Source organism: Fistularia commersonii, chromosome 10 (assembly GCF_037954325.1).
Source record: "Fistularia commersonii isolate RoL2024-O1a breed Wild chromosome 10, RoL_Fcom_v1.0, whole genome shotgun sequence".
Lineage (NCBI taxonomy): Eukaryota > Metazoa > Chordata > Actinopteri > Syngnathiformes > Fistulariidae > Fistularia > Fistularia commersonii.
The window spans coordinates 12117385-12143012 of NC_141293.1; the positions used below are offsets into that span (position 1 = coordinate 12117385).

The 25628-nt window shown below is 44.1% G+C and overlaps 1 protein-coding gene across 1 annotated transcript in view; it reads left to right on the forward strand.

Moving 5' to 3' along the window:
• Positions 1 to 22771: 22771 nt before the first annotated feature.
• ube2e2 (ubiquitin-conjugating enzyme E2E 2) overlaps positions 22772 to 25628 on the forward strand; it is a 40630-nt gene continuing 37773 nt past the window's right edge. The window contains exon 1 of the mRNA XM_086153781.1: positions 22772 to 23014. The gene's annotated coding sequence lies outside the window, so the exon portion shown is untranslated. The remainder of the gene's footprint in view (positions 23015 to 25628) is intronic.

Consider the following 25628-nt stretch of genomic DNA (forward strand, 5'->3'; position numbering starts at 1 on the left):
CAGACGGATATGGAGTCTGTATTGCTGCAGTTACCACACTAATCCGCCTGTCGATCTTCCGCTCCATCCTCCCCTCACTCGAGAACAAGACACAGAGATACTTTAACTCCTCTATTGGGGCAGGACTTCTTCCCCGACCCAAAGCAGGCATTCCACCCATTTCCGGTTAAGCACCATGGTCTCTGATTTGTAAGTGCTGATCCTCATCCCAGCCGCTTAACACTCGTCCACAAACCGCTCCAGGGAGAGCTGGAGATCTTGGCCTGATGAAGCCAACAGAACCACATCATCTCATGATAAACACATGAATAAATATCAGTTTGTTGATTAATAAAGATGTATGATCTGTAAACCTCCCCGGGCTTACAGGGAAAAAAAAGCTGGTCAACATGCAGCATGAGAAGGTAATTCTCTCACTTTTTTAAGACAAAATATTTTTTTAAAAACAAGAGAAACAGAGAAAGCTGTTGGAAAGAGCAAGGCAGAACAAGCATACAAGAAAGCAGTGATTTTGTATTTTGCCCCAGTCGAGGACCAGCGGAGGGGCCAAAAGCACATCAAATCCATCTTCATTCACACAGCTTTGAGTAAACTTCTAACCATCTCCACTGTATTTTCTTCTCTCACACCACCTATCTTTCTTTCCTTTTTCCCTCCACCCACAATTCTCTACAGTTCTCCTCCAGGCCTCCTCCCTGGCAGGTACAACCTCAGCATCCTTCTATCCAGATACAGTACATGTCCAGACCCCCTCAGTCTAACTTCATTTCCAAAACACACACACAAATCAATATACCCTGCCCCAAGACACACACACACACACACACACACACACACAATATATATATATATATATATATATATATATATATATATATATAGTATGGAGTTACACAGTCTCCATGAAAAACACAAACAAAACTAGCTAAATAAATCAGGAGATGAAAGCATAGAGGGTCAGGTAACAGGATGTTGAGACTTCATCACCCACACATTTCACGACGGGTGAGTTCAGCCACAATAACAAACTTTTTTTTTTTTTTTTTTTAATTATTTAGACACAAATACTAAGCAGAAACAACCAATTTGACTCACCGGAGAAGAAAAGCCCACAACAGTTGACGGTTCGAATCCATCGACGGATCTAACGTTCTTAATTAGCACCTGCTGCGCGCGCGTGCCTCTCCCTTACCTGCCGTTTACAACGGCGAAACCGGAAGTCTCTACCCGAAATTTCGACAAGGCTAGCATATCAAAGCCACAACATCGATTTAGCTGACGTTTTCTGCGGAAAAAAAGGACAAGACAAAACAGTTTTACGTGATACCGGAATCCATAATTCTCTGTCTGAAGTCAAACGCAGGTTCAAGTCCCGGAAATTGTGATGTTTACCTGCGTCGCCTCCTTTCCCCAGGTCAGGTGAAGATGCCATGAGTGACAGGTGAGGAGGCCAATCAGATTAAACACACTGAATTCCTGGACCGCCCAGGCTGGGTATATACATGATTAACAAGATTAATGCTGTTAAAAACAACAAATGTTCATTAATTAATTCGTCCACACGTGATATAGAAAAATACTGTAGCGAGTCACGAATGTTGGGTTTTATGTTGATGCTTGTTTTCTGTGTGATTTTGGAGTTGCTGGGAATTTTGTGAGTGTGGTTTGGGGTGCAAGGAATTCTGTTGGGTTTTTTTTTTACCTGGAATTGAGCGGTAATGAGTCTTGTGTGGCGTGGCTGTGGCTAACAACAGCTATTGCTTATTAAACGGACTTTTTACCGTCAACCAGGTGTTTTCCTGACTAAAACACTACAATACTGTAGCAGTCTGGCCATATTGTTGAGAGGAATGTTCAGAGATCTATTATTTCCCCTGCCTGTGAAAGTGTTCCCACCAGGATGTGAGCAACTAGTCTCTAGTCTCCGGACACACCGGTGGTTCCAGAATATGGACCAGAATATGGCAGAAGGCTCCAGGATTGGATGAAGTCAGCCCATGACTAGCTGGAGAAAGCGGGCATGAGACAGAAAATAAATTATGACATGAGGGCCAGAGTAATGGACTTTATGGCTGGGGACCTGGTGTGGGTGTACATTTTAAAGAGGAAGAAGAGCCAGAGCCCTAAATTGGAAAGTCAGTGAGTAGGGCCTTGTGAGGTATTGGAGAAGTTGGGTGAGGTGGTATATATCACCCTCTTAGGGGGACACACATCCACATCGGAACCCTGGATCCTCAACGCCTGCCCTCAGGAGAGGCAAAAAAGCTACACCCCCAAGTGCAAGTCCTGTTACCCTTCACAACCCCACACCTTCTTCCCCACCCCTAAACTCATCCCCTGCTCATCAGAAGGCTGTTCCAAGACCACAAATGCAGCCGCTTTTGTTCACTCCAAGGTGACCCCAGAGACAGAGGGTCACACATAATTAAGTCACAACCATTCTCTTTGGCTTCACCACTTCATATAGAGACATACAACCATTTACTCTGTCCTTCACACATTTGGGCAATTAATCTGATGGACCTCCTGCATGTTTTTTGTACAGTGCAAGTGCATGAGAACAGTAGTCTACATCCATGTTTTAATCACATGCTTCCAGAGATCAAGCTCCTGGACTTTCCATTACACATATCAATTCCAGCAATCAAGGCTCTTCCACAGCTTCCACTGAAGGAGTTTGCTAGGCCCTGACATTGTGTGTGGCCAAAAATGCATGTATAGCCAAACCAAAACTCACAGTAATATGGTGGGTGACATAAATCTCGCTCACTGCGGAGATGTATGTCGCCACTTCCATCGAAAATGTGAATGCGCCGTTGACTTCAGCTCAGAATAAGCTGTTTTCAGACCCCAATCAATCACATTGGTTGTTTAGCTATGATTGAAATCCACTTGTTTTTGTCGCTTAGCACATCCTGACTTGTCAGAGCACCAATCCTTGAACTGCAGCAACCGAATATACCGTTTTGATCCGCTTCAAAAGAGACCTTGGTTTTGATTCCAATTAGCATTTTTATGGTTGTGGGATAATCGTGTTTTTAGAATACTAGCTTGTCTGCAGTCTACGCTCGTCCATCTTCCCATCATTGTTGACATCATATCTGTGGTCCCCACATTAGTGCTCATCTTCTCCCAGCGATTGCAACCTAACACAGATTTTCCTATTTCATTGATGTCATCTCATTTCCCGTGGCCTCTCAATGGCAACTGTCACTATCATCAATTAATCATCAATACAGATTGTTTTGGCCGCTTGTACTTTTGACTCGTCCGGCAATTTGTCTTTCGGAGATGTTCTGTCTCTGCCAGCGACTTTCACAGCAATTACGAGGGAAGTTCCTCTTAACCAAAAAATCCAATTTCAAACCAGCTAATGGTTGATTTTAGGGAGTGAATGCTATCAAAGAAAAGCTATAAAAGTCCTTGAAGGCAGAGAGGATGTGAGTGACATTTCATGGCGGAGATTACACCTGGTAAGACACTCCGCAGCCCCGCGGGCGTCGTTGGCATCGAACGACTCCGGGAGTTAATTTTTCCAACCTAAAGGGACTATAAGGGAACCTCTTAAAGAGTTTATGCTCCGCTGCAGAACCCCATCGCGCCGGGCGAGAGATGGGGGTTGCAGTGACCTTGGCGTCCTGTCTCGTCGCGGCGCCGCTGCCTCCGTCAGAATCAATCTCCCAGGCGCAGTAATCCCAGGGAGAGGGGGGAGAGAGAGGCACAAATCTCCCGACGGCCTCGCAGCTTCTCCCCTCTGCAACCGCTTTGACATTAAGGTGACAGTGACACCAACACCACTGGGGTTCAAGCAAGTTTGCAGAGACAGAATAAACACTGGTGATCAGCAGAGGTTTCACAGCACCATCTAGTGGTCAACGGTAGGCAGTTATGCTCTTATCGTGCATGCTTCTCATTTCTTGCTTCAGTGGACATTCATTGAACTTTTACTTCGGTATTAATAGGTAAAAATGTAATTGTCAGGAAATTCTACTCTTCGGCAGCTCAAACTATCACGCTGTTTTTTTTTTAGAGGACAAACTCCAACATCTTGACGTTGTAGATGTCCTCGGCGAAATGAGTACACATGGGGGGGGGGGGGGGGGATAATGACATCCCCGTAGAGCCAGAAACACTGATTGTTCAGGTGCTGAATTCACAGCAGAACAAATCTGTCATTTAAAAGGCAGAAGACACACACGCACACACACGCACGCACACACTGCACAGTTACACTGATGCAGCACAAACCCGTGAAACTGGAGCGAATACTTATTGTATGTTCAGGCAGTTCCTCTGCATTAAATTAGATGTCACCCTCACCGTTAAAGCACAGCTAAGTGAATCAAAACCAGCCAAAGTGAAAGTTGGAATGTATAAAGTAATATATATTTATATATAGAAGTTATGGTCGGATTGTAGCTGAGCAGCCGTGACCAGGTGCCGCAGGCCGGTCATGGCTTTAGATTACCCCTCACGCTGCGGCAGCACGGATGGACCCACTGAACAGCCGAGGCGGGCCTGGAGAGGCAGCAGGGAATGGAACTGATTTGATGCACATGTTTAGGGTTTAAATGACTTATTTTGAACATTTTAAAATGAAGAGAAAAATTGAATGCCAAAGGAGGAATACCCAGTAAAAGTAAGGAGGATGAAGAGCAGATGAAGAAACATATTGTTCCATTGTCCTGGATAAGCACATAGGAGCACCTTGAATATTATCTTCTGTTTAGTATTACATTTGGGAATTTATTGTTTGTTTATTTGTTTATTTTTCATTGTGTCTCACTCTTGATTTGTGCAGTTTTGGTGCAAAGTACTTAATTAATTTTATTGTCATTATTATTGTGATTGTTGTTGATCTTGCACTTATAGTTGTTAACAATATCTGAAATAAGCAAAGTAAAGTAGGCATCTTGTTTCTGGAACTTCCCAAAGGATGAGAAACCTTTTTTTATATTTAATATTCCATTGTTTAATTTGGTTTTATTACAGCTTTAAAGTGATTATAATTACATGAAAAATTAAAACACCCACCCCTGGTTTCACCTCAAGTCAGTAAACAAGTCAGTAAGGTAAATTTAAAGCAAAACAAAAAAAGGGCATTTATATCTACCTATATCTCCTGCCAGCAGCATCCAATAGCCAACTCACAGTTTATTTCTCCCTTAATAGTATCAATTGTTTCATTTGCCCGGGATTTGGAGCACCAACAATATCTTTCAGATTGAGTTGATCGTGTTGCGCAAAAATCCCGGAGGCTCAAAGTCTTGTAAATAGTTCACACTGGCAGGGTGGACTGCTTAGCGTTTTATGTCTGATACACGGCCCTAGTTTAGCTGTTAAAATACCTCTGCGAGGTCCTTTAAAATCCACTTTCACTTTGCCGTAAAACATTGATGAGGGCACAGGAGTTCGGCTTCAGCGTCAGGATTCTTATGCCCTTAATAAATGTCTTCATCATCGTCTTCAGACCGCCAGCGCACTAAATGGGGCCTCGCCAAAGCCATTAACTCCCCTCTAAAACAAATATACATTTAAATCAATAGCAGAGGAGAGAGAGTGGAAATGACGTGCAGCTGAAACATGGATGCACATTAACCAGCCAGCCGCGAGGACACGGCAATTAACTATTAATATATTCATTAGTAAATTGTGTTATTCAGTGAGGGGAAAAAAGTGCTCATATTTCTCTTTGTTCATCGTTATGGTATTGATTTTAGGGGCTGGTCATATTCAATTCAGTAGTTCCCTGGATGCCGGTGAGCCAGCTGTATAGATTTTATGGAGAATGTTGGTAGACCTTCCTGCTCTTTTTACTTGATTTTGAGCAAATTGATACTCTTGCGGCAGCTTCATCTACTTCATGTCAACACATTTGTTGAGTGTTGTCCTGAAATCCATCCGCATCCTTGGACATTGCAGAACACTGGACGTGAGCGGGCAGTGTTGGAGCAATAGTCTGTTTTAGTATTCCTGTTACGCAACAGTAAGTTGTCGTGCTGATAGTCTCTCGTCCCCCTGTTTCATCCGTGCAATCCAGCATGCAGCCCAGTGTGCAATGCAGCGGCTTCGGTGCAATCAACCCGCCCGATGCTCGTCTGCCTGTGGAGTGTCCTGGGAACAGATGGATGGCCTGAGTTACGCCAGCGCTCGTTCACACAGCCTTTGTTTTAAACAGAAATTTGAAAAAAAAAACACTCAACAAATGAAAGGATGAAATTGGACTGATATGAAATACAGAATTCCAGACAAAATGCCTCCACCTTCTGCCATCATATAAAAAAACAGTTCATCCTGAGACCCCTCCTTTCTTAATGCACGCCAGTGTCATTTTGATTTAATCTTGATTATCTTGGTGCAATTTTACTTTGTTGCTCACCTTGTTTTTTTTTGTTTTTTTTTCTTTTTGCTGTAAATTTTTATACCTTTCCATACGTCTTTTTTTCCTTTTGGTTGCTCCCTTTAGGGTCGCCACAGCCAATCACCTACCTCCATCTAACTCTCTCGTCCTACTCCAACTAACTTCCTGTCCTCTTTTCTGTAATTTACTTATTTTGTTTTTTGTTTCTTTTAATTTTGGATGATTTTCACATGTTTTCTTTAAAAGCAAATTTTGCAAATTTTCAGGCAGACTTTCACAGTCCCACATCCTAGTTCTTAAATCCCCTCTTGCTCTTTGTGTGTTGTTATATTTCCCTATGCCATCATTAGATCTTAAATCAGTAATTTCAGCAAAAGTATTCATGTTGGAAACACGTGAAATTCAATGTGTGTATGAATGTGAGTTTGGAAACATCTTCTTCATCTCCACTACCATGTTGATAAATAAACACAGACAAATCAATCTGAAAATTCAATAATCTCCTTTTCCTTTGGGCTGCTCCCTTCAGGGGCAGTCGCAACCAATCCTCTTCCTCTATCTCACCCTGTCCTTTGTATCCTCTTCTCTCTCGCCAACTTACTATTGAGATGAAAATGATGAAAATTACCTCTTAATATCCAAGAAGTGATAATAACCCCTTAAAATGCCAGGAGTGAGCCTGGATGCAATACCACCAGGGGGCAGCCCTCAATCTGAAGGCCTCATGTCAGTGGCGCCTCCATGTCATTCATCTTTATTTCTTTGCTGATTTACAAGTTCCAGTTAAGAAAACAAGGCGTACATTTGTGCTAAAATTAGAAATAAATAAATATTTTTAAAAAATACATAGATAAATAAAAAATACACTGGTGTGGAAGCAGCACAGGAAGCTGCTTTTGGCACGGCATGATTCCGGGCTATGACTGTGCGCAGCTGCTATTGTTTACACCCTGTGAGTCGGTGTGTGTGCGCATGTGTGTGTCACCAACATGTGGGAATGGAGTTGTGTGTTTGCTGTTTCTGTTTTGTTTTCAGACTGGTCTGTTTTGTTGTTGTGACTGTTTCACTCAAATATGATACAGTCATTTTTGTGTGTGTGTGGGGGGGGGGGGGGGGGCTGATGACACTACAGCTCAGAAAATATTTACTTAGTTATTTAATGTAGTTATTTACTCACTGGAACACTGATAGGATGGTTCCCAATTAACACTTAAAAAAATTCATGAAGAAAAAAATGAAGCACATATATATATATGTATGTATGTATATATATATATATAGTGTGTGTGTGTGTGTGTGTGTGTGTGTGTGTGTGTGTGTGTGTGTGTGTGTGTTAACTAAAACCAAATATAATCAGGCAGTGGATGAGGAGACTTGTGGAATTAGTCAGCTACTACTTAAGTTGCTACTTTCTGACACAGGGCTAGAAAACCATACTACTGATGTGTGTCAGATATGATGGATTTTATTTTCTAATTACCTCTCCATGTAGGCAGACGTTCACCAGATTTATGTTGTTTTCTTGAACTTCTGGCTTGATGACGTCTGCAGTGTGTGGTTTGCATCTTACTCAGCACCACCTGCTGCCAGCAGGCCATACGCCTCGGTTTACTCTCGTGAAAAAATGAAACACTATTGGAGATCATTTCACTTTACCGCCGAGTGAACGACTTTCATGAACAAATTTCTAGAGTTGAACAAGTGCAGAGTGAACACTTATTTGGGTGGGATTTGTTCTAATGTTGGATTAGGAAATGCACACATATTGACATAAAACTATTCACTCTGTCATTCACACATCATATTGAGACATACAAGCAAACTCACCTATCATAAAACAAACAACTGTTCACTCTCTCATTCAAGTCACATAGAGACATACAACCATTCACTTATCTATTGACACGTCCAATACAGACAACAGTCACAAGTCAAAAAAGACATACAACCACTCACTCTTTCATTTACACATCATATACAGACAACGTTCGTCCTCTCATTCATACGTAATATTGAGACATACAACCATTCAATCATTCAATCAGAGGCCTGGTTAATGCTTTTCAGAGCTGCTGTGTGTGTGGTGTGTGTGTGTGTGTGTGTGTGTGTGAATGGGTTAATGCTCTGTAGTCCAAAATCGCTGTCATACCGCAATGTGTGAGAGCGCTCTATAAGAGAACAATTTAACCATGTCTTAACACTATGTCGTCTATTTTCATCACCGTTTTTCAATTTTAATCCATGATTAAGATCCAAAGTCTGTCCTAATTCAAGTCCAAGCATCCAGCGTTTCATTGGCTTTGGGGTTGAGGGGGAGGGGGTGTCTTTAAAGAGTCCTTTACCAGGGAAATTTAGGGCTGGCTTGTCCTTTGCTGCGTCACTGTGGAAAAAAAAAATTCCCTGCTGAATAACTTTTACTAACTCTCCCCGAGTTAAACTCCCAAATGAGTCATCTTCTTGGCAACGGCAGGATTTCAGATTTTTCCAAATTACATGCTTGTTTCTGTCGTCATTGGCTTCAAATCTGCAGAAAAGTCAACAGTACGACCGATCACTCGCGACATTATTGCAGATGGCTTACATTCTGTCTCTCAGTCTTTGCCCCCCTCCCCCAACGCACCGCACCACCACCCGCTCGTCTTTTGTCTCCCCGCAAACATCTGTGTCAGATCTAAAGAATACAAAGTCACCCCCGCTCAAGCACACTTAACACTTATCCATCCGATCTGATGGCGGGTCCAATAACAAGGGCTCGCGGTCTATTGCTCCGGGATTGGTGTTAGGTGACCGAGGGGGGACTGGAAAACATGCAGGATGAGGTTTGGGGATTGTTCCGGGGGTTAAATTTTATCCACAGGGATTTCCATCACAAAGGCCCCCCTCAGCAGCGAGCAGACGTGACCTTGGGGCCTGAAGGGGACCGAACCGAGGAAGTGAATGCACTCAAGTGCCACCCATTCACGTGCGGACCTAATAGGTCGCTGTCGATCACACCGAGAGCCCGACCCCCGCGGCACCTCCCCTTCCTCCTCCTCTTACACCGGCTGGAGCCTCTTTATTATGCTGATCTAATGACTGTGGAGGGCAATCCAAAAGACCTTCATTAGAATGAGGGCGGCGTGTAACGTGCTGAGCCAGATCTGAACTGACACCGGCTGCCATACCTGCCAACTTGGGTGAGCCGGAGAGGCAGCCGCGGCCGATCCCCCCCCCCGCCGCCCCCGACGCCTTTTGAAATTCATCAAAGAATTTCTTTTATGTTTTACCGTATTGATCTCACGGCGGGGAGGGGGATTTCTCAGTGACGCAAAAGGCAATCAATAGGATGCGCGGCGAACGAAACGAGACGAGAGGAGCGAAGGAAACACGTCGATGACATGTCGCTGGGAGATTATCATACCAATTCATAAAAAATTCACCATCAAAAAGAAGAAAAAAAAGGCCAGCATATGGATTCAAACAGCGTGCCTGTTATATTTAGGGTTGATGTATCACGCTCATTTCCAGCTCCCCATTGATTTACAGTTAAAAGAAATCCTTATTATCGTAGCGCCCCTTTTATAGCAGCCCCTGCGGGTTATCATCTATCTGACACAAGCCATTTCGGTTGGTGTCTCTGTAAAGGGACGGATCGGCCAAAAATAGAACATTAAACTCTTCCTCGTTTGGGTAAGAGCTGACAAAATATCTGGGATGTAAGCCACCAGGCGTCTGCCTCCTCTCTACCGTGGCGGAGCAGGACCCCGGTTCTTGCGCGATAGTTAAAGCGTTTGAAAAATTCTCACGGCCTTACTCAATGATGGTTGTAAGCAGTTTCTTTCATCACTCTGGCCTTTAAGGTGCGCACACACACACACAAACGCACACACAGTTTTAGATCATTTGAAATGCTGCACAATTAAGTGCCAGCAGTCTGCGCTGATTGCAATTAATGTGTTCATCATACATAATGCACAGCCTGTGCGCTAAAACAACTTTGAATATCATCTTTGGCACTAACTTCTCATTCTCTGGAAGCAGTTTCCTATTTTGTTATCATGACATGTAACCAGTCCACTCACTTACGACTGAGCTGAATATATTCATTTTGTGGAATTAATTGTTCCAAGGGCAGCTTCCGCTTCTCAACAACAAGGTCCCTCATTGGATTCCGGACAGAGGAGCCTTCCTATTTGGAGTCTCCATGTTCTCCCACAGACCAAACCCATGCAGGAGGCTCACTGGGGACCCTAAAATGCCTAGTTGTATGAATGAAAGAGTGAATAGTTGAATGTCTCTATATGATGTGTGAATGGTTGTACGTCTCTCAAATGGGAGAGTGAATGGTTGTACATATCTACAGGACTGTCTCAGAAAATTAGAATATTGTGATAAAATTCTCTATCTTCTGTAATGCAATTAAAAAAAAACAAAATTACTTTTTCATGATATTCTAATATTTTGAGTATTTGAGTTTGAGTTGAGTTTTCTTAAGATGTAAGCCATAATCAGCAATACTAAAATAATGAAAGGCTTTCAGTATTTCAATTGATTTGTAATGAATCCAGAATGTACGACATTTTTGTTTTTGTGATTGCATTTCAGAAGATAGAGAACTTAATCACAATATTCTAATTTTCTGAGACAGTCCTGTACATAGCATGTGAATGAGAGAGTGAATGGTTGCCTGTCTCTATATGTGGCCCTGTGGTCGACATCTCCACTCCGATCGTGCAGAAAAGGTGGTATAGATAATGAATGAATGAACTGGTGCAAATATTTTCCTCTGCACGCTGTGTTGATCTTGCATCATGTAAGAATCCTATCACAATCAGCAGCAAGCATATCTAAAAAGACACTCAAAAGGTCCTGCCGTTGATGTCAAACTACACTAAACAATTTGTTTATGCTGACTTCTCTCCCAAAAACACGTGTGTCATGCCTCCTGTACACTGTATTTGTTGATATCTGAAAGCATCATTTTTTAATCGCCGTCTTGCAACCCCGAGCTTTTCGAAGCGCGTGGGACGCTTTCAATTTTGAATATGCTTTTAAATGATGCATCAAACATCCGAAAAGACACCGCGTCACATGATGCTGAAAAAGCTAACCGTGAATCTAAATATATTTGGTTGCTGTTCTGAATTATTCAAAAAAAAAAAAAAGCCTTGCGGCAATATCTTATAACCAATTCTCCTTCTCGTCCCGGCCATCTGGTGGGCCATGCTGGTGCGTTTGATCGACCGCAACTCGCTGGCGGTGTTTTTTTGACCATGCCGATGACCTCAACGTTTTAACGGGTCCTAAGTGACCTTTACTGGCAGGTTTACACGGCGCTTAACAGATTGCAGCAAAGCAGTTAATTAGCCGATTTAAATCGTGTTGTTTTCCCGAGGAAAAAGATCCTGGAGCTGGTCTCTGGAGGCTCTCCGACTGAGAACAAAACAGAATCTCCCCGACTGGAGCAAAAAAAAAAAAATTGAAGTATGTCGCGTTTTGGCTGTTGTCTATCATTGTTTGTGCTCACGGGGGGGGGGGGGGGGGGGAGACAATGTGATCTCTGTTTGTAGATTTAATGGCCTGCATTAACTCATGATAACAAGTGTAAATTTTTATCTAGGAATCATAAGGGAATGGCATAATTTTCTCCAGATTGCATGATAGCAACATTTCATTGTCCTGAGATAATGGCGCAATTACACAGCATAATTGGATGTAAAGCAACAGTCCAGTATATTGAATCAGTGCCGGAGACATAACGGAGCAAGAGAATATTGATCACAATCATGCCGATCTGTGCGCCGTCATAGATTTATGTCGTGCTGCGACAGATTACATACCCTCACATGCACACCGGTGCATTCAATCGCATCATCTGCACGAGGGGAAAAACAGGCATGTTATCACAAATGAAGCACATCGATCCCTCCAGGATTTTCAGGGTTTGTAACATCATGAATATGGATTTCTGATATTCTGAAAATTAGCTTGTTGGAGCAGCTCTGTGGGGTTGGGGGGACAGGGGGAGGGGGAGGGGGAGGGGCAAGGCCAAGAAATGTCAGACTTGCATTGGATGTCAATTACCTGACTGCAAACTCACTCGGTTTTGGTTCTCCCTCTTCCCGAAGCAAGGTTACAACACCTCACGTCTGTATGGGTTTTGAATACGAGGGCTCTTATTTCGCCAGCGGTTGCTGAGAAGTTCACGAGCCCTTGTTTCCGCCGCACTTGGCTTTTACATATTTCTGCATATTTTTGAAATGGGTGATCAAACAGCAGAGTTGTGGAAGGCGCCTGTTTGCTGCGGGGCCCTCTGGTGTGTTAATTAGCCTGTTAATGGGTCAAACACAACAGGGCCTAATGATTGAGGGAAAAGTCACTGCTTTGCTTTAGTAAGTACTGAGTTGTTTTTTTTTTATTGTTTTTTATAGTATCTACAGCAAAGAAAAAAATCTATATATGATCACCCTCCAGCTCACCACCATTTGTATGTTTGGATGTATTCCTCGTACGGTATCCGGGATAAACAGATCCACAACACCTCCAGCTCAAACTCCGAACTTAAAAAGGCTGGAAAACATGCGAGTCAGGAAACTCTCCACAATGCTTTTTCCATGCTTCTCACTTCTTCTTTTAAAAAAGCACCTCTCTCCGCATTCAAAATTGCCTATTATTTCTTCGGTTTAATCCTGGGTTTGGAAGACAATGGTTTTATACCGCCACTGCTCTGACAAATGTTAGTCTTTCTCTTATATTTCTTATTAGTGGGTGGAATTGATTTTATGTGCTCTCATTTACTGTTGGGCCTGGTCGATTCATTTATTCATTCATGTATACTGCTTATCCAGCAGTCAGGGGCGCTGCGGGGCTGGAACCTTTCCCAGCTGTCTTTGTGTGAGAGGAGTTCGCACTGGACCAGTCGATCACAGGACCACAGATGGAGATGTGCAGCCATTCACTCCTTCATTTGCAAATTATATATTGACATACAACCTTTCAGTCGCTCATTCACACATCATATTGAGACATACAACCACTCTTTCATTCATACATCATAAATTGACACAAAACCATTCACTTTCTCATTAACGTGCCATATAGAGACATCCAACTATTCACCCTCTCATTCACACATCATACAAAGACAAACCACCATTCACTCACTCATTCCCATATCATATTGACACATACAACCATTCTCTTTCAAATGTCATAAATAGACACAACCTTTCACACATCATATAGACATACACCCATTTACCCTCTCTTTCACTTTCTGATTCCCATGTCAAATGAGACAAAGCTATTAACTCTCTCATTAGAATGCCATATAGGGACAAACAACCATTGACTGTCATTCACACATCTTGATAATGTAGGGTCACCAATGTACCTCCTGCATATGTTTAGACCAGGGGTCCCCAAACTTTTTCCATGTGAGGGCCAAATAACTTTTCCCTTCTCTGACGGACGGCAGTTTGTGACAAAAAGTGTGACGATCGCAAAGGTGTCTAAACGTAAACATTTATAATTTTCCAGAAAGTCACAAATAACCAAAAATGAACCTGTCTGGGATCTTTACAGGAAAAAAAATCAGAAAATAAATAATGACATAATTAATTAAATAAATAACACAATTTATGAAATAAATAATAACCAAATAACCCTTTCTGAGTTTTTCACAGAAAAAAGACCAAGGAACATTAACTTTCTCGTAGACACAACTGTTTGCAGCTCTCTCATATCAAATTCACTGTGAGGAAGCAACCAGAAAGCAAGCAGGGTATTAAACCGAACTGATACCAAAACCAACCAACACAACACATTTCACTACTAGGATTGTTGTAGAACGGATTTTATCCCAGTAGGTTTCATTGTGATTATATTTGTATTATTATCTGCATTATGATTATAAAATCATAATGCATCTCTGGTATTGTTTAGGGGCTGGGCAAAATGTGGAGGCGGGCCGTAGTTTGGGGACCGCTGGTTTAGTAATAGTAAGAAGTAGTAGTAAGTAGTAAGTAAGTAGTAAGAACCTGCAGGAACCCCATGTAGATATAGGGAGACCATGGAGACTCCACACAGAAAGGCCCTGTCAGAATCCAACCAAGGACCTCCTTGCGGTGAGGCAGAAGTACTAAATGCCACCTTGCCGCCCAACTACGGATCTCATTTGGTTTACTGAAGAAACAACTCTCAAATCCTGGAGATTAACTTTCATAAAACAAACTTGCTTTCAGACCCCGCAGCCGATTTTCAAGTTTTACATTTTCGCGGCAAAAACAAATATCCTTCGTCCAATAAATCTCCCCGTAAATAAAACATGAGGAGCTACAGTTACCGTGTTTTCCATTGATCTGCGAGCAGCCGTCCCAGCGGGAGCCCGGAAGACGGAACATATTGGATAATTATGATGTATTATTTTGCTGCTTTTGAGGAAAGGCTGCAAAATATCTGCACAGATGTAATTAACTGACATTTCAGTCAGACAGAATAAATTTCACATCAGGTTCTGGTTTGCAGCCAGTTATTGAACAAGTTATTCTTCATAGATTACATCTGAGTGCCCCCCCCCTCCCCCCTCCCCCTCGGGTGTTCCTGCAGATCTTGGAGGATTTACTCTTCAGAAGGCAGAGGGAAATCCTGGAGAAGAGAAAAATGCTTCCAGTAACCATTACCTCTCACTATGGGGTTATTAATCCAGACAATAACTGCACTTGCTCTCAGCAACCCGTGTTTTACATTTGCGGAGCGGGCTGCAGCTCTGGCGTGATTATGCAAGTAAAATGCTTTGCTGTTTTATTTGAGACTCCTTGAATATTGGTGAAATGTAATCGCACTCCCCGGAGCCGTTAACAGCGGGGAATGCATTCTGACCTGTCATCGGTGAGAAACAGGTAATTTTTTTCAGTTAGGCAAAAAACGGGATTCCTTCTATTCATTCGTTATCCATTCTTCTTATCCAATCTGGTGCAAGCGGGACATGTTGCAAGGAATCAACACCTATTTTCCCATTTCTTTTGTTCATTTATTTATTCTCTAAACCGCAGTCGGGGTCACGGGGTCACCGGAGCCGAACATTGGCCAGGACGCGGCGTTCACCCTGCGTTGATCACCAGTTGATAACAGGGATTCATATTATAATAACAATAATAGTAGTTCATTAAAAGCAGCTTCCTTGTTACTCAAAGACACCGTACAGATATATACATAGACACAAAATACATATTTAAAAGAAAAAAGAAAAACAGTAAAAGTGACAAAGCTGTAAAAATAAAAAAGTCACTCAAATAGATGTCAGTCTGCACTTTCTCTACTTGCACATCCCATGAACACAACTGTTTTACATTTAAATTAGCCCCTTTTTTCAACTTGCAAATCCAGCTAATGCTATTCACATTTTTTGCATTGTTTATATTCAATAATATGCTCATCATTTATTTATTCTTTTGTTTTTTTTTTCCTATCTGGCTATCTGTCGACAGCAAAATAAGCCAGAGAAACATTTTTCCAGAATGTACATATGACAATAATCACTTTGAATCTTGAATTAAAAGACATACAACCAATCACCCTTTCATTCACACATCTGGGCAACTTAACATTGTTGGACTGTGGAAGGGAACTGGAGAATGCAAACAAAACCCATGGAGACATGAGAACATTCCGACTCCACACAGAAGGCCCCTTGCCAGGATTGAACCAGGGACCTTCTTACTCTGAGGCAGAAGCACTAAGTGATAAAATGCACATCAATAAATGCGCTCATTATTACCGTAATGGGTTGGATGTTTCTGCTTAGTGAAGACACTCAGTGTATTGATTGCAGCTGTGCGGTGCGGCTGTGGCTCAGTCGTTTGAGTGGGGTGTCTCGCCAATCGGAAGGCTGGCGGTTCGATTCCTGGCTCCTCCTGTAACCTGACATGCCGTTCAGGTTGTTATAGGGAACCACCCGCAGGGAGGGTTTGATGGGAGGCCACTTTCAGTAAAACAGATGAAGGGATGTTAAGTCCATTGCTTCCCTCACCACGATGCGACAATGCATTTCCCCCCTCTTACGCTTCTCTTTCCATATTCTGCAGGACAATACCATCAGGGTGCTTCACCTTTTTAATCACAGCTTCCCCTTTCCGGGGCCAGGGAGACTGGTCAGATACATATACATGAGGCCCACGTGCCGTTAATACACTTAAAAAAAAAAAAAAAAAATTTAATCAAACCATCAACTCGCTTTTCAGTTGTATCCACATTCTTACCATTTTGCATTGTTGCTTTACATTTCTAATAATCACTGGGTCACATTCTTTGGGGAAAATTGTCCATATAGTTTCTGCGAAAGGACAATTACCATTAAACCCCCCCCTCACCGAGCAGCAACAGTGCTAACTTCGATGAGGAGGGTTTTATCCAGGATGACAGTCATATGGTTACAGTTATCTTGTTTCAGCTGCTTTGTGAGAAACATGAGAAGGGGACGTCAAAAAAAAAGACTAGTAGAGGCAAGACATTGTTTTCACATGGAGCAATTACACTTACATGTAAATCAGGAATGCAAACGTTCACCCTGGATTAAATTAGAAGAAACTCTGACAAACCGCCAGGGCAGGGGTTCAAAAGTTAGTAGTGGTTCACGATTTGCGGCATCTTCCGTGATAGAAACCGAGATTTATTGCCATCTATTTTTTTTAATTATTTATCGAATTAACCTTGCATATTTTCAGTAACCAGGGCGGTGCCCACTCAAACCGCACCGCTCCTAAACAGGCCTGAGCTGGTCACCGCTCAACAATCTGCTTTTATTAGGTGCTTGTTATGACATAGCCGTCGCACCGCAGCACAGGGTATCTCTAAACCATAGATCGACGTTCGTTATTTATGGCCTCTTTATGGCGTCCGATCCGTGCAGCTGCAGTCAAACCTGCCGCCCTGTGAAATAACTGGGATGTGCGACGGCAGATCAACAACTTCATACTTCTCCACTTTAGCCCTTCAGCCATGCTGATTTCAAAAGAGCTGTTGTCAAGATACGCACATACGCACACACACAATTCCTCTTTAGATTAGATTACACTCAACTTTGTTGTCATTACACAGGTACAAGTACAGGGCAACGAAATGCAGCTGAGCATCTAATCATAAGTGCAGAAAAGTAGCAGGTGCAGATATAATGAATAAATTAACAGTGTATACTTGGTGTATTATGTCACTTATTTACGACTTATAACTAGGAACATATTATACAGATGTAAGTGTGCAATAAATGTAGACTATAGACAGGAACTATGAACATCATTGACAAGTAGAAATGTGCAGATGATGAGTTATGCATTTATATTTATAGATGTAAATTAATGTTCACTCTCACTGTAAGGAAGCCGGTAGACTCCCTACAATTGAGTAATTCTAATAGCTTGGAAAAAAGAGATATAAAACCTACGTCCAGAGTCTGGTGCCTTTATGAAATGCTGCCTCCATGCACAATGCATGTGAGGCCTCTGGAAATAGTCTTGCAAAAACTGCATGGTCTGACAAGATTTTTGCAGTAAATTGACGGTTGCAATCAGATTTTTCGATCTTTGATGAACGTCACCCCCCTGCCGTGTCGATCCCTGCACACTCACACACTCTTACAGAGGAGAGTTCGCTCACTCGGGAGCAAGAGAGAGACTTTAAATATTTACTGAGGCGCAAAACGGCATCTTAAAAAATGCCATTTGAGACTGAAGTGGAGCTGGGAAATTTTACTGTATCATTTATTGTGCTATAACTCAATGTACATCTGTGTATGTGTGTGTGTGTGCGCGCGTATGCGTGCGTGTGCACACGCGCACACGCTGCAACTGCCTCCCACTTGGAAAGGGAGGGGAGCAGTGACGTCACATTGGGTCGCACGCTGTGATGTCACTGTGAACTGCCGCTGATTTCCCAGTGACGGCGGCGACTCCCTGTGTTGTAAATTCTCACTGTGGAGTATATTCACATCACAAGGTTAAAGTAATAGCGGGGGGGGGGGGGGGGGGGGGGGGGGTGATATCACACAGAGGCACACTAACTGCAATGTTATAGTTTAACTGCAGTAATTCTCCTGAGTTGTTGCCCGTGCCGTTATTATTACCAGGGTCGCTGCTGAAATCAGGTGAGGTACTTGTTATTTTACTCTATTACTTATTGCACTTATGGGTTTTAAAACATCCCATCTTTGCTTAGTGGGGTTTTTCCTGGTCTGGATGCAGATCAGGGTCCAACTGTGGTCTTGAAACCATCACGGAATTAATGACTCTAGAGCACATTACTGGAATGTAGTTTTACTTTAGTGGATTTTCTGGCGTGTCCTGTGATTGGAGCTGCGTGCAACTGGTGCAAACAAAGTTAGGCACCCTACTTTTTTGTCAGAGGAAGAGAACAGGTCACCTTGTCACACAGAGACGTATTTTGCAGAGCGAGACGTTCAAATGGCTCCGTGGCTCATCTGAAAGTAATGACTCTGAGCTGAGACTGTTTTGCCAACAAAAACAGCACACGACTGGGTTTTCACTGGCAGCCCAAGAAGTACTGCAGAGTCCGACGGCCCATCCTGAGATTGACTCTTATGCGCATGTTTTATGTAAAAACTATGATCACTGTCAGGCTGGGCATACAACAATTTTCAAAATCACAAATTTAAAACTGGAAGTCAGAAGGAAATCTTTGGATTCTTATGCCGCTCGCTCCCATCATCTTGGCAATTAAGTATTAGGTGCTAATCTTAGCGGTCTTTTCCTAGTCTTTATCACAAGTCTTTCAGTCTTTGCGGTGATGTAACACAATCAACAATCAATAGATGAGCTCAAACGAAACCGAAAAAAATAAACCTGGCAAATAATCACCAGAGCGCTATTGGCAGCAGAGACGGTATTGGTTGGCGTTATTGATGAGCGGGAACAGAGAAGGACATCTGGTTCAGTATTGGCCATCCGGAAAGAGGAGCGGATGGGGAGCTGTAGGCAGAACAGCCGACTTGGACGATGTCGTATAACCATCGAGAAGGAAAAGCGATGTAGTGACGTAGCAGAGGCTCGGCAAATACCTGGGGAAAACATTGCATGGTGGGGAAAATTGCTGAAAGAATCTAGTTGTTGTTTTGTAAATACTGACCCAGTTATATGCACAGTCTTTGTAAAATCTCAGTCTGAGACATAGAACTTGAAAACGTCGTCTTCAAATGTGAGATGATAGTTTTACACAGATTAGATTTATGGGTGGCATTAGCGGTGTCAGATGTCGCCTTGATTGTGACTTCTTATAACAATCTGGATGAAATAAAATTTCATCCGCTGCTCTGCCACCGGCCCGCATGGGCTCTATGTTTGGTTGCTGTGGTCTGCCTTTATCTGTTGGACACGTCAGTTGGTTGTGGTTGTTCCCCCTGCGCTCCGATTGGACAGCTGGCCTTACAGACACGACAAGTGTACCGTTTCACCCTAAAAATTGAATAATTATCTTGACACACAGAATAAATGCCTCAGAGCCTCGTTGGGCTACTGGTATATGCAGCGTGGCATGAAAACGCTTGCACTCCCACTGCAAACAATTAGAAAAAGAACCAGAGGCCTTTGGAGAAAATGCTTCGCCGGCCCGGCCCCTTTCGCCAAGGGGAGATTTCAAAGTGGCCGTGTGTGAATGTGTCGCTGGTTTAACATAACAAAGGCACCAGGGCGCTGAAAGAAAAGGCACGTCTGTAAATGCAGGTGTGTGTGTGTGTGTGTGTTTGAACCAGCAGACGGAGACATCATTGCATGGCCGGTTTAAAGTCAGCCAATGTCCGACCCCCTCCTGATTCTGGTTTCATTTAACCGTTCGGCAAACAATTTTAACCCGAAACAGCCGTCGCGGGAACCGGAACGACGTCTGCGTTGCGGTTGGATGAAACAGGACATAACCAAAAAAAAAAAAAAAAAAAGGTGTATCACTGCACGTGGTGTGTGTGAGTGTGTGACATGAAAGGGTGGATGGAAGAATGTGCTCACAGCAAAGCGGAGTAAACCTCGCAAACTTTGAAATAGTCAATGCATGCCGTCTTCAGCTGAGCAAAGTAATCAATTCATGTATTGACTTTTCCTTGACAATTAAAACACCATACATGTTTCCCAGTTCTCAGGTTACGTGGTGGGACTAACAAATTAGGCAATATCTTGTTTCTGTACGTCAGGAAGTGACTGATAGCTTGGATGGAGCGCATGCTAATCTTTCCAGACAGAGGCATGACAACGAAGCAGCGGAACAGGTCACTCAGCGCTCATTGTTTCATCTAACAAACCGGGGTCATCGTGGTGCGGGTGTACTTTTTGTTCTGAGTCGCTATTCTGGAGTCTGTTCGCAAAAGGAGCAGAGCATCTTCTGGTCAAAATCGCTGTCGGCAGCTGCTAATAGTTTTCAAGAAAATCAATACTTGGTGTTTTGAGTGCTGGATATTTTCCTAGTGTGAAATTGCGCTTTGTCTTGATGATGTGGCAACAGTGTTTGTGGCGGGTTATTAATGTTGGGCTAAAGTGACAATTGTCACAGTCGCATACTTAAAACTGAAAGTTGGCAGGAAATCTTGAGCGTCTTGGTAGAGTCACAGCGAGCTCCCGTCAAATCGGTTTTCAACTGTAAGGTTGTAATTATTCAGTTTCAGAGCAGTCGTAGATCAGTCTTTTCCTAATCCTGGGATTAGGACAGTGTTTGATATTATTTCAAGTCTTTCAGTTTTTACAGGGACGGAACATAATCAACAACCAATAGATCCAAAAAAACAGGAAACCCGGTAGATAAAGTGCTACTGGCGTCAGAGATGGTATTTGTTGACGTTATGGATGAATAGTAGTGGCATAGGACGTCCCAATCAGTATGGTGCATCCAGAAAGAGGTTCGGATGGCCGAGCTGTGGGCAGAGCGACCTGGTTTGGACGATGTCAACTGTCAAACGTATCACAGCCGAGTGGAGAAGGAAAAGCCATGGAGTGAAGTAGCAGAGGCTCTGCAAATGCCTGGAAAAAAAAATTGCAGGATGGGGAAAAATTGCTGAAAAAAAATAGTTGTAGTTTTCCATGAGTCTTTTCCAAATTGTTTCAAAGTCTGAATTGAACATCCGTTGTCTTTATAAAATATCAGTCTCAGACTAGTCTGAGACTTAAAAACGAGGCTTAAGATGTGGGCTGGTGTAGATGATGGTAGTGTAGCGTTTTTTGTCCGGGAAACACCAGAGTGCAATAAAATGTCTGTTTAATAAGCAATAGCTGTTGTTGGCCACAGCCACGCCACATGAGCCTGCAATATAACTAACTGTTCCTGCTCAATTCTAGGTAAAAAAAAAAAAAAAAAATGAATTCATTCCACCCAAAACCACATCCACATCATTCCCGGCAACCCCAAAATCACAATGGTATAAGCATCAACATAAACGCCACTATTTGTGACTTGCTACAATAGTTTTACATGAGTCTTTTCCAAAGCTTTTCAAAGTCTTAAGCTGTATGGTTGGCATTAGCCAGTCATCCTCCTGAGGAGTTGGATCACCGGGAACCAAGAGCCCTCTGGGCCCTTGCAAGTCTTAGATGGGCGCCCATGAGCGTCGCAGGTCGGGTCTGTCGGAAGGGGTGCTGAGCCGATAGTTGTTGCCATGACAACGGGGCCAAAGTCGTCCGGGACTAGCTAATTACATTACATTACAGTCATTTAGCAGACGCTTTTATCCAAAGCGACTTACAAAAATTGCACTTCTATAACCGAAGATCCAAAGTACCAGAGGTCGTTATTCAGAAGTTACCACTCTACCAAATAGCCATCTCAAAACCATATACAGCACATGCATACATTCATTTCTTCATTTTTTTTTTTTAGCTGATGCACCAAGAGGCATGGTGTTGGCTTTCTGGCAAAAAGAGACATCCAGGCGTGATTCGTCTCGAGGTGGCACATTCTCGGACGCTGACTTCAAAATTGCAGAAATTGCTTTGCAGCAGAGCAGCGGGCGTTGGCGGCTCTCATCGGACGGTCGTCGGTTCGATTCCAGGCGATTCCTGCCTGTACATCTGACCCCCGGAGTTGCTCCCGACGTGCGTGAATGAATGGGCGAACGCTTCGGCGTGGAGACCGTGTTTAAATATATGACCTCCTCCGGTCAAAGGGGGAGGGGGGGAAAGCCCTGCCTGGAGGCCCCGAGCTGCTTGGGCTGCAGCAAGGAGAGGAAAACATGCCTGGGAGGAGGATGGGGAGACGTTGAAGATCCCCTGCCACATGTGGCCGGTTTTTCACCCTCCCCCGCACCACTAAAATGATGCGAGCATTCACGTCATAATTCCAGTCTTTTCATTGTCAGGCGTTGTGATTGATTCATTAGCAGAAGGCCTTCCTCCCCCTCCTTCTCCTCCTCGCCCTCTCTCACCACCAATGCAGCGCCTCGTGCACGAGCGGAGCGGGAGCGCGCTCGGAGGCGGTCCGGTGGCTGCCTCGGTTTTCCGTAGTCGCCTGGTTCTCCCTGCCGCCGCCGCCGCCGCTGCCGCTGCCGCCGCCGCCGCCGCCGCCTCCAGTTCAGTCGCAAGGACACGGGAGCGAGCAGGGCGGACGAGCGAGGACCTACTTTTTCTCGATATTCCGCCACCTTTGGGATTTTACCGCGCCGAGTTCGTAGCATCGACGGCAAGCCGCCAGGTAATGCCGACAACGCGTATCCATCCGCCGCCCCGAAAAAGGTTACACACACACGCACAAAAGTAAGTGAACGTCCCGGGGAAAAAAAGTGTCGTTTACCAGCAAGAGGAGGAGGAACAGGGGAGGAGGTGAACGAGGAGGTGGATGTGTGGGACGAGCCTCCCTTTGTGTCGAGGCAGGGTCACGGCTCTGCAATGTGGACACGGCGAGGGATCCGCTCCGGTTTTCTCTGCCCCCGCCGCCGCTGCTCGCCCCCCCCCTCCCTCGGCCCTGCCGCGGACCGTCCTCCATCGGCCCCGGCCTGGCGAGGAGAAACGCCCCCCCCCCCCCCCCCCCACTCTCCCTCCTCCTCCCCCTTTTCATTTAAGTTTAAAACTCAAAAAGGGACCCATTCTGACCCCCTGTCCCGACATTTCCCCTTTTAAATACCGCCGAGCGGTAACGTAACGCGTGTATCCCTCCACCTCCTCCTCCTCCATCCAGCCTGGTAACGTTAACTAGTTCCCTGTAACGGTTATCCCGCTTTTGTAGGACGGCTGAATTTCACCCCCTCCCGTTCGACCCCCATTGTGTGTGTGTGTGTGTGTGTGTGTGTGTGTGTGCGTGTGCGTGTGCGCTTGCGTGCTGTCGTTACCGCTGACGACTTGACGCTAACTTGTCCATGTTGTTATTTACAAGGGATTATAACGTATCCCCTCCTCCCCTTCCTCTATTGAACCGGTTCCGTTCAAGCCATTGATGCCGATCATCACCCCCCCCTCCTCTTCCTCCCTCCCCCCCGGTTCGGTTAACGACTTCTACCGACCGGATCCCGTTTGCGTCGCTACACCTAACATCCATTTTAGCCCCGTCTTTGTCGTCTACAAACGGGGAGGTGGGAGGGAGGGAGCCGGGGAAGAAGGAGAAGAGGAGGAGGAGGAGGAAGAGGAGGAGGGGGGTCTCGGATTAACGTTAACAAAACCGGGCACCGATCGCCTTCACGGACCATCTCATCTTCCTCCCCCTTCTCGAGTGTGTGTGTGTGTATGTGTGTCTGTGTGTCCTGATCTGTCACCGATACCCTCCCCGATCAGGGATCCATACGTTTGGATATGAAAGGATGGTGCTCATGAAATGCACCAATTGGTCACCACAGGGGCGATAATTGTTTTTTTTTTCTTCTGTGTGTGTGTGTGTGTGTGTGTGTGTGTGTGTGTGTGTGTGTGTGTGTGTATGGGTGGGTGGGGAGGGGGGGTAGAATGGCAACCCAGGGGGCAGTAATAGCTACATTTCTATTTTTCAGCGCCAAACAAACAAACAATATCCCTGCAGCTGTAAACCAATTTCACCCCTCGTCCATTGCATCAATGTGTCATAACAATGAGCTCATCTAATAACCTTGTGCAGTTTGTTCAGCGGGCCGGGGGTCGTCCCGAACGGTAAATATTTAGTCGTCGCTCCTGGGCAGTTTGGTCATAAACAACAAAAAATAACGACCTGTAACCGCTGGATTGTCCCCTGTTTGTTTGTTGTTGTTTTTTTTTGGACATTGAGAAGTAAATAAATCCAGACGGCAGCGAGGTTCCTCCAGGCAGGTTTATACACCTCTTGTCTCCCCGTGGCAGCGCCAGTTTGATTAAATCTCCCCCCTCTTCCCCTCCATCTCCACCGCGGCTTCCCTCAACCCTCACTTCTTTTGTCGTGAAATTTTCAAAGGGCCCCAGATAGAACGGCCCCAAAACACAGTGAAGTTTTCCGCAGGTTAGAAAGTAAACCGAGCAGCTCCCGATGCAGTTCATTGCAAGCTGCGCAGAAGAATCCGATGCTCCCGGAGCCCAGTCAGACACCAAACACCTGCCTCAAATGTGCTGCGTCAGGCTCCCCAGCAGGAGAAAAGCTGGCTCTTAAATTACAGTTACATTGTTTTCTTTAAGGACCAGGTAGAGCGTTCATTTTCCTACGTGATCCACGGGTATTCCTGGAAAAACCTGGAAAATGGCTGACCGGTCTTCCGGTCACGGAAAACGAGAGGGGCGGCGGGGGGGAAGCCAAAGGTCCTGGAAAGTCATTTAAAACGGTGTCATATTTTCTGTTTGGGGCTTCAAGGAACAGATGCCCATTGAGCATGGCTGAATTATGGCATGGATCCCATTAAGGTTCAGAAGGTTGAAATGCAGATACAAGCGCTTTTAACAGTTGGATGCTCGTGTAATGTTCTCCAAGGGAACCCAGTTGGTTTTTTGTTTCAACAAGAAATGTCTCATTGTCTTTTGTGTTTAATGTTTAATGCAACTAAATTATTATTTTGGTTGAATGCCATTATTGTAAAGGAATATTCATAATCCTAACCTGCATCAGGGACTAACCGCCACACATCTGCAGAGAGGAGCAGTATCAGTTAACGGTCTTGATCCCTTTCTGTCACATCAGATTAAAATGTTCTGGAAAATAATCTGCTGGGTGAGAGAATAATCAAATGGCGTGATAGTTAGAAGAGACGATCAATTAGTCAAAGAGAACGGGAGACAAGATATAAATGTGTAATAGCTACAGCTTTCTGGAAGTGTACTCTTTTAAGACGGGCTTCATTGTCCGGTGACGAATGTCACATTTTGTCACGTTAGACTTTAAGAAA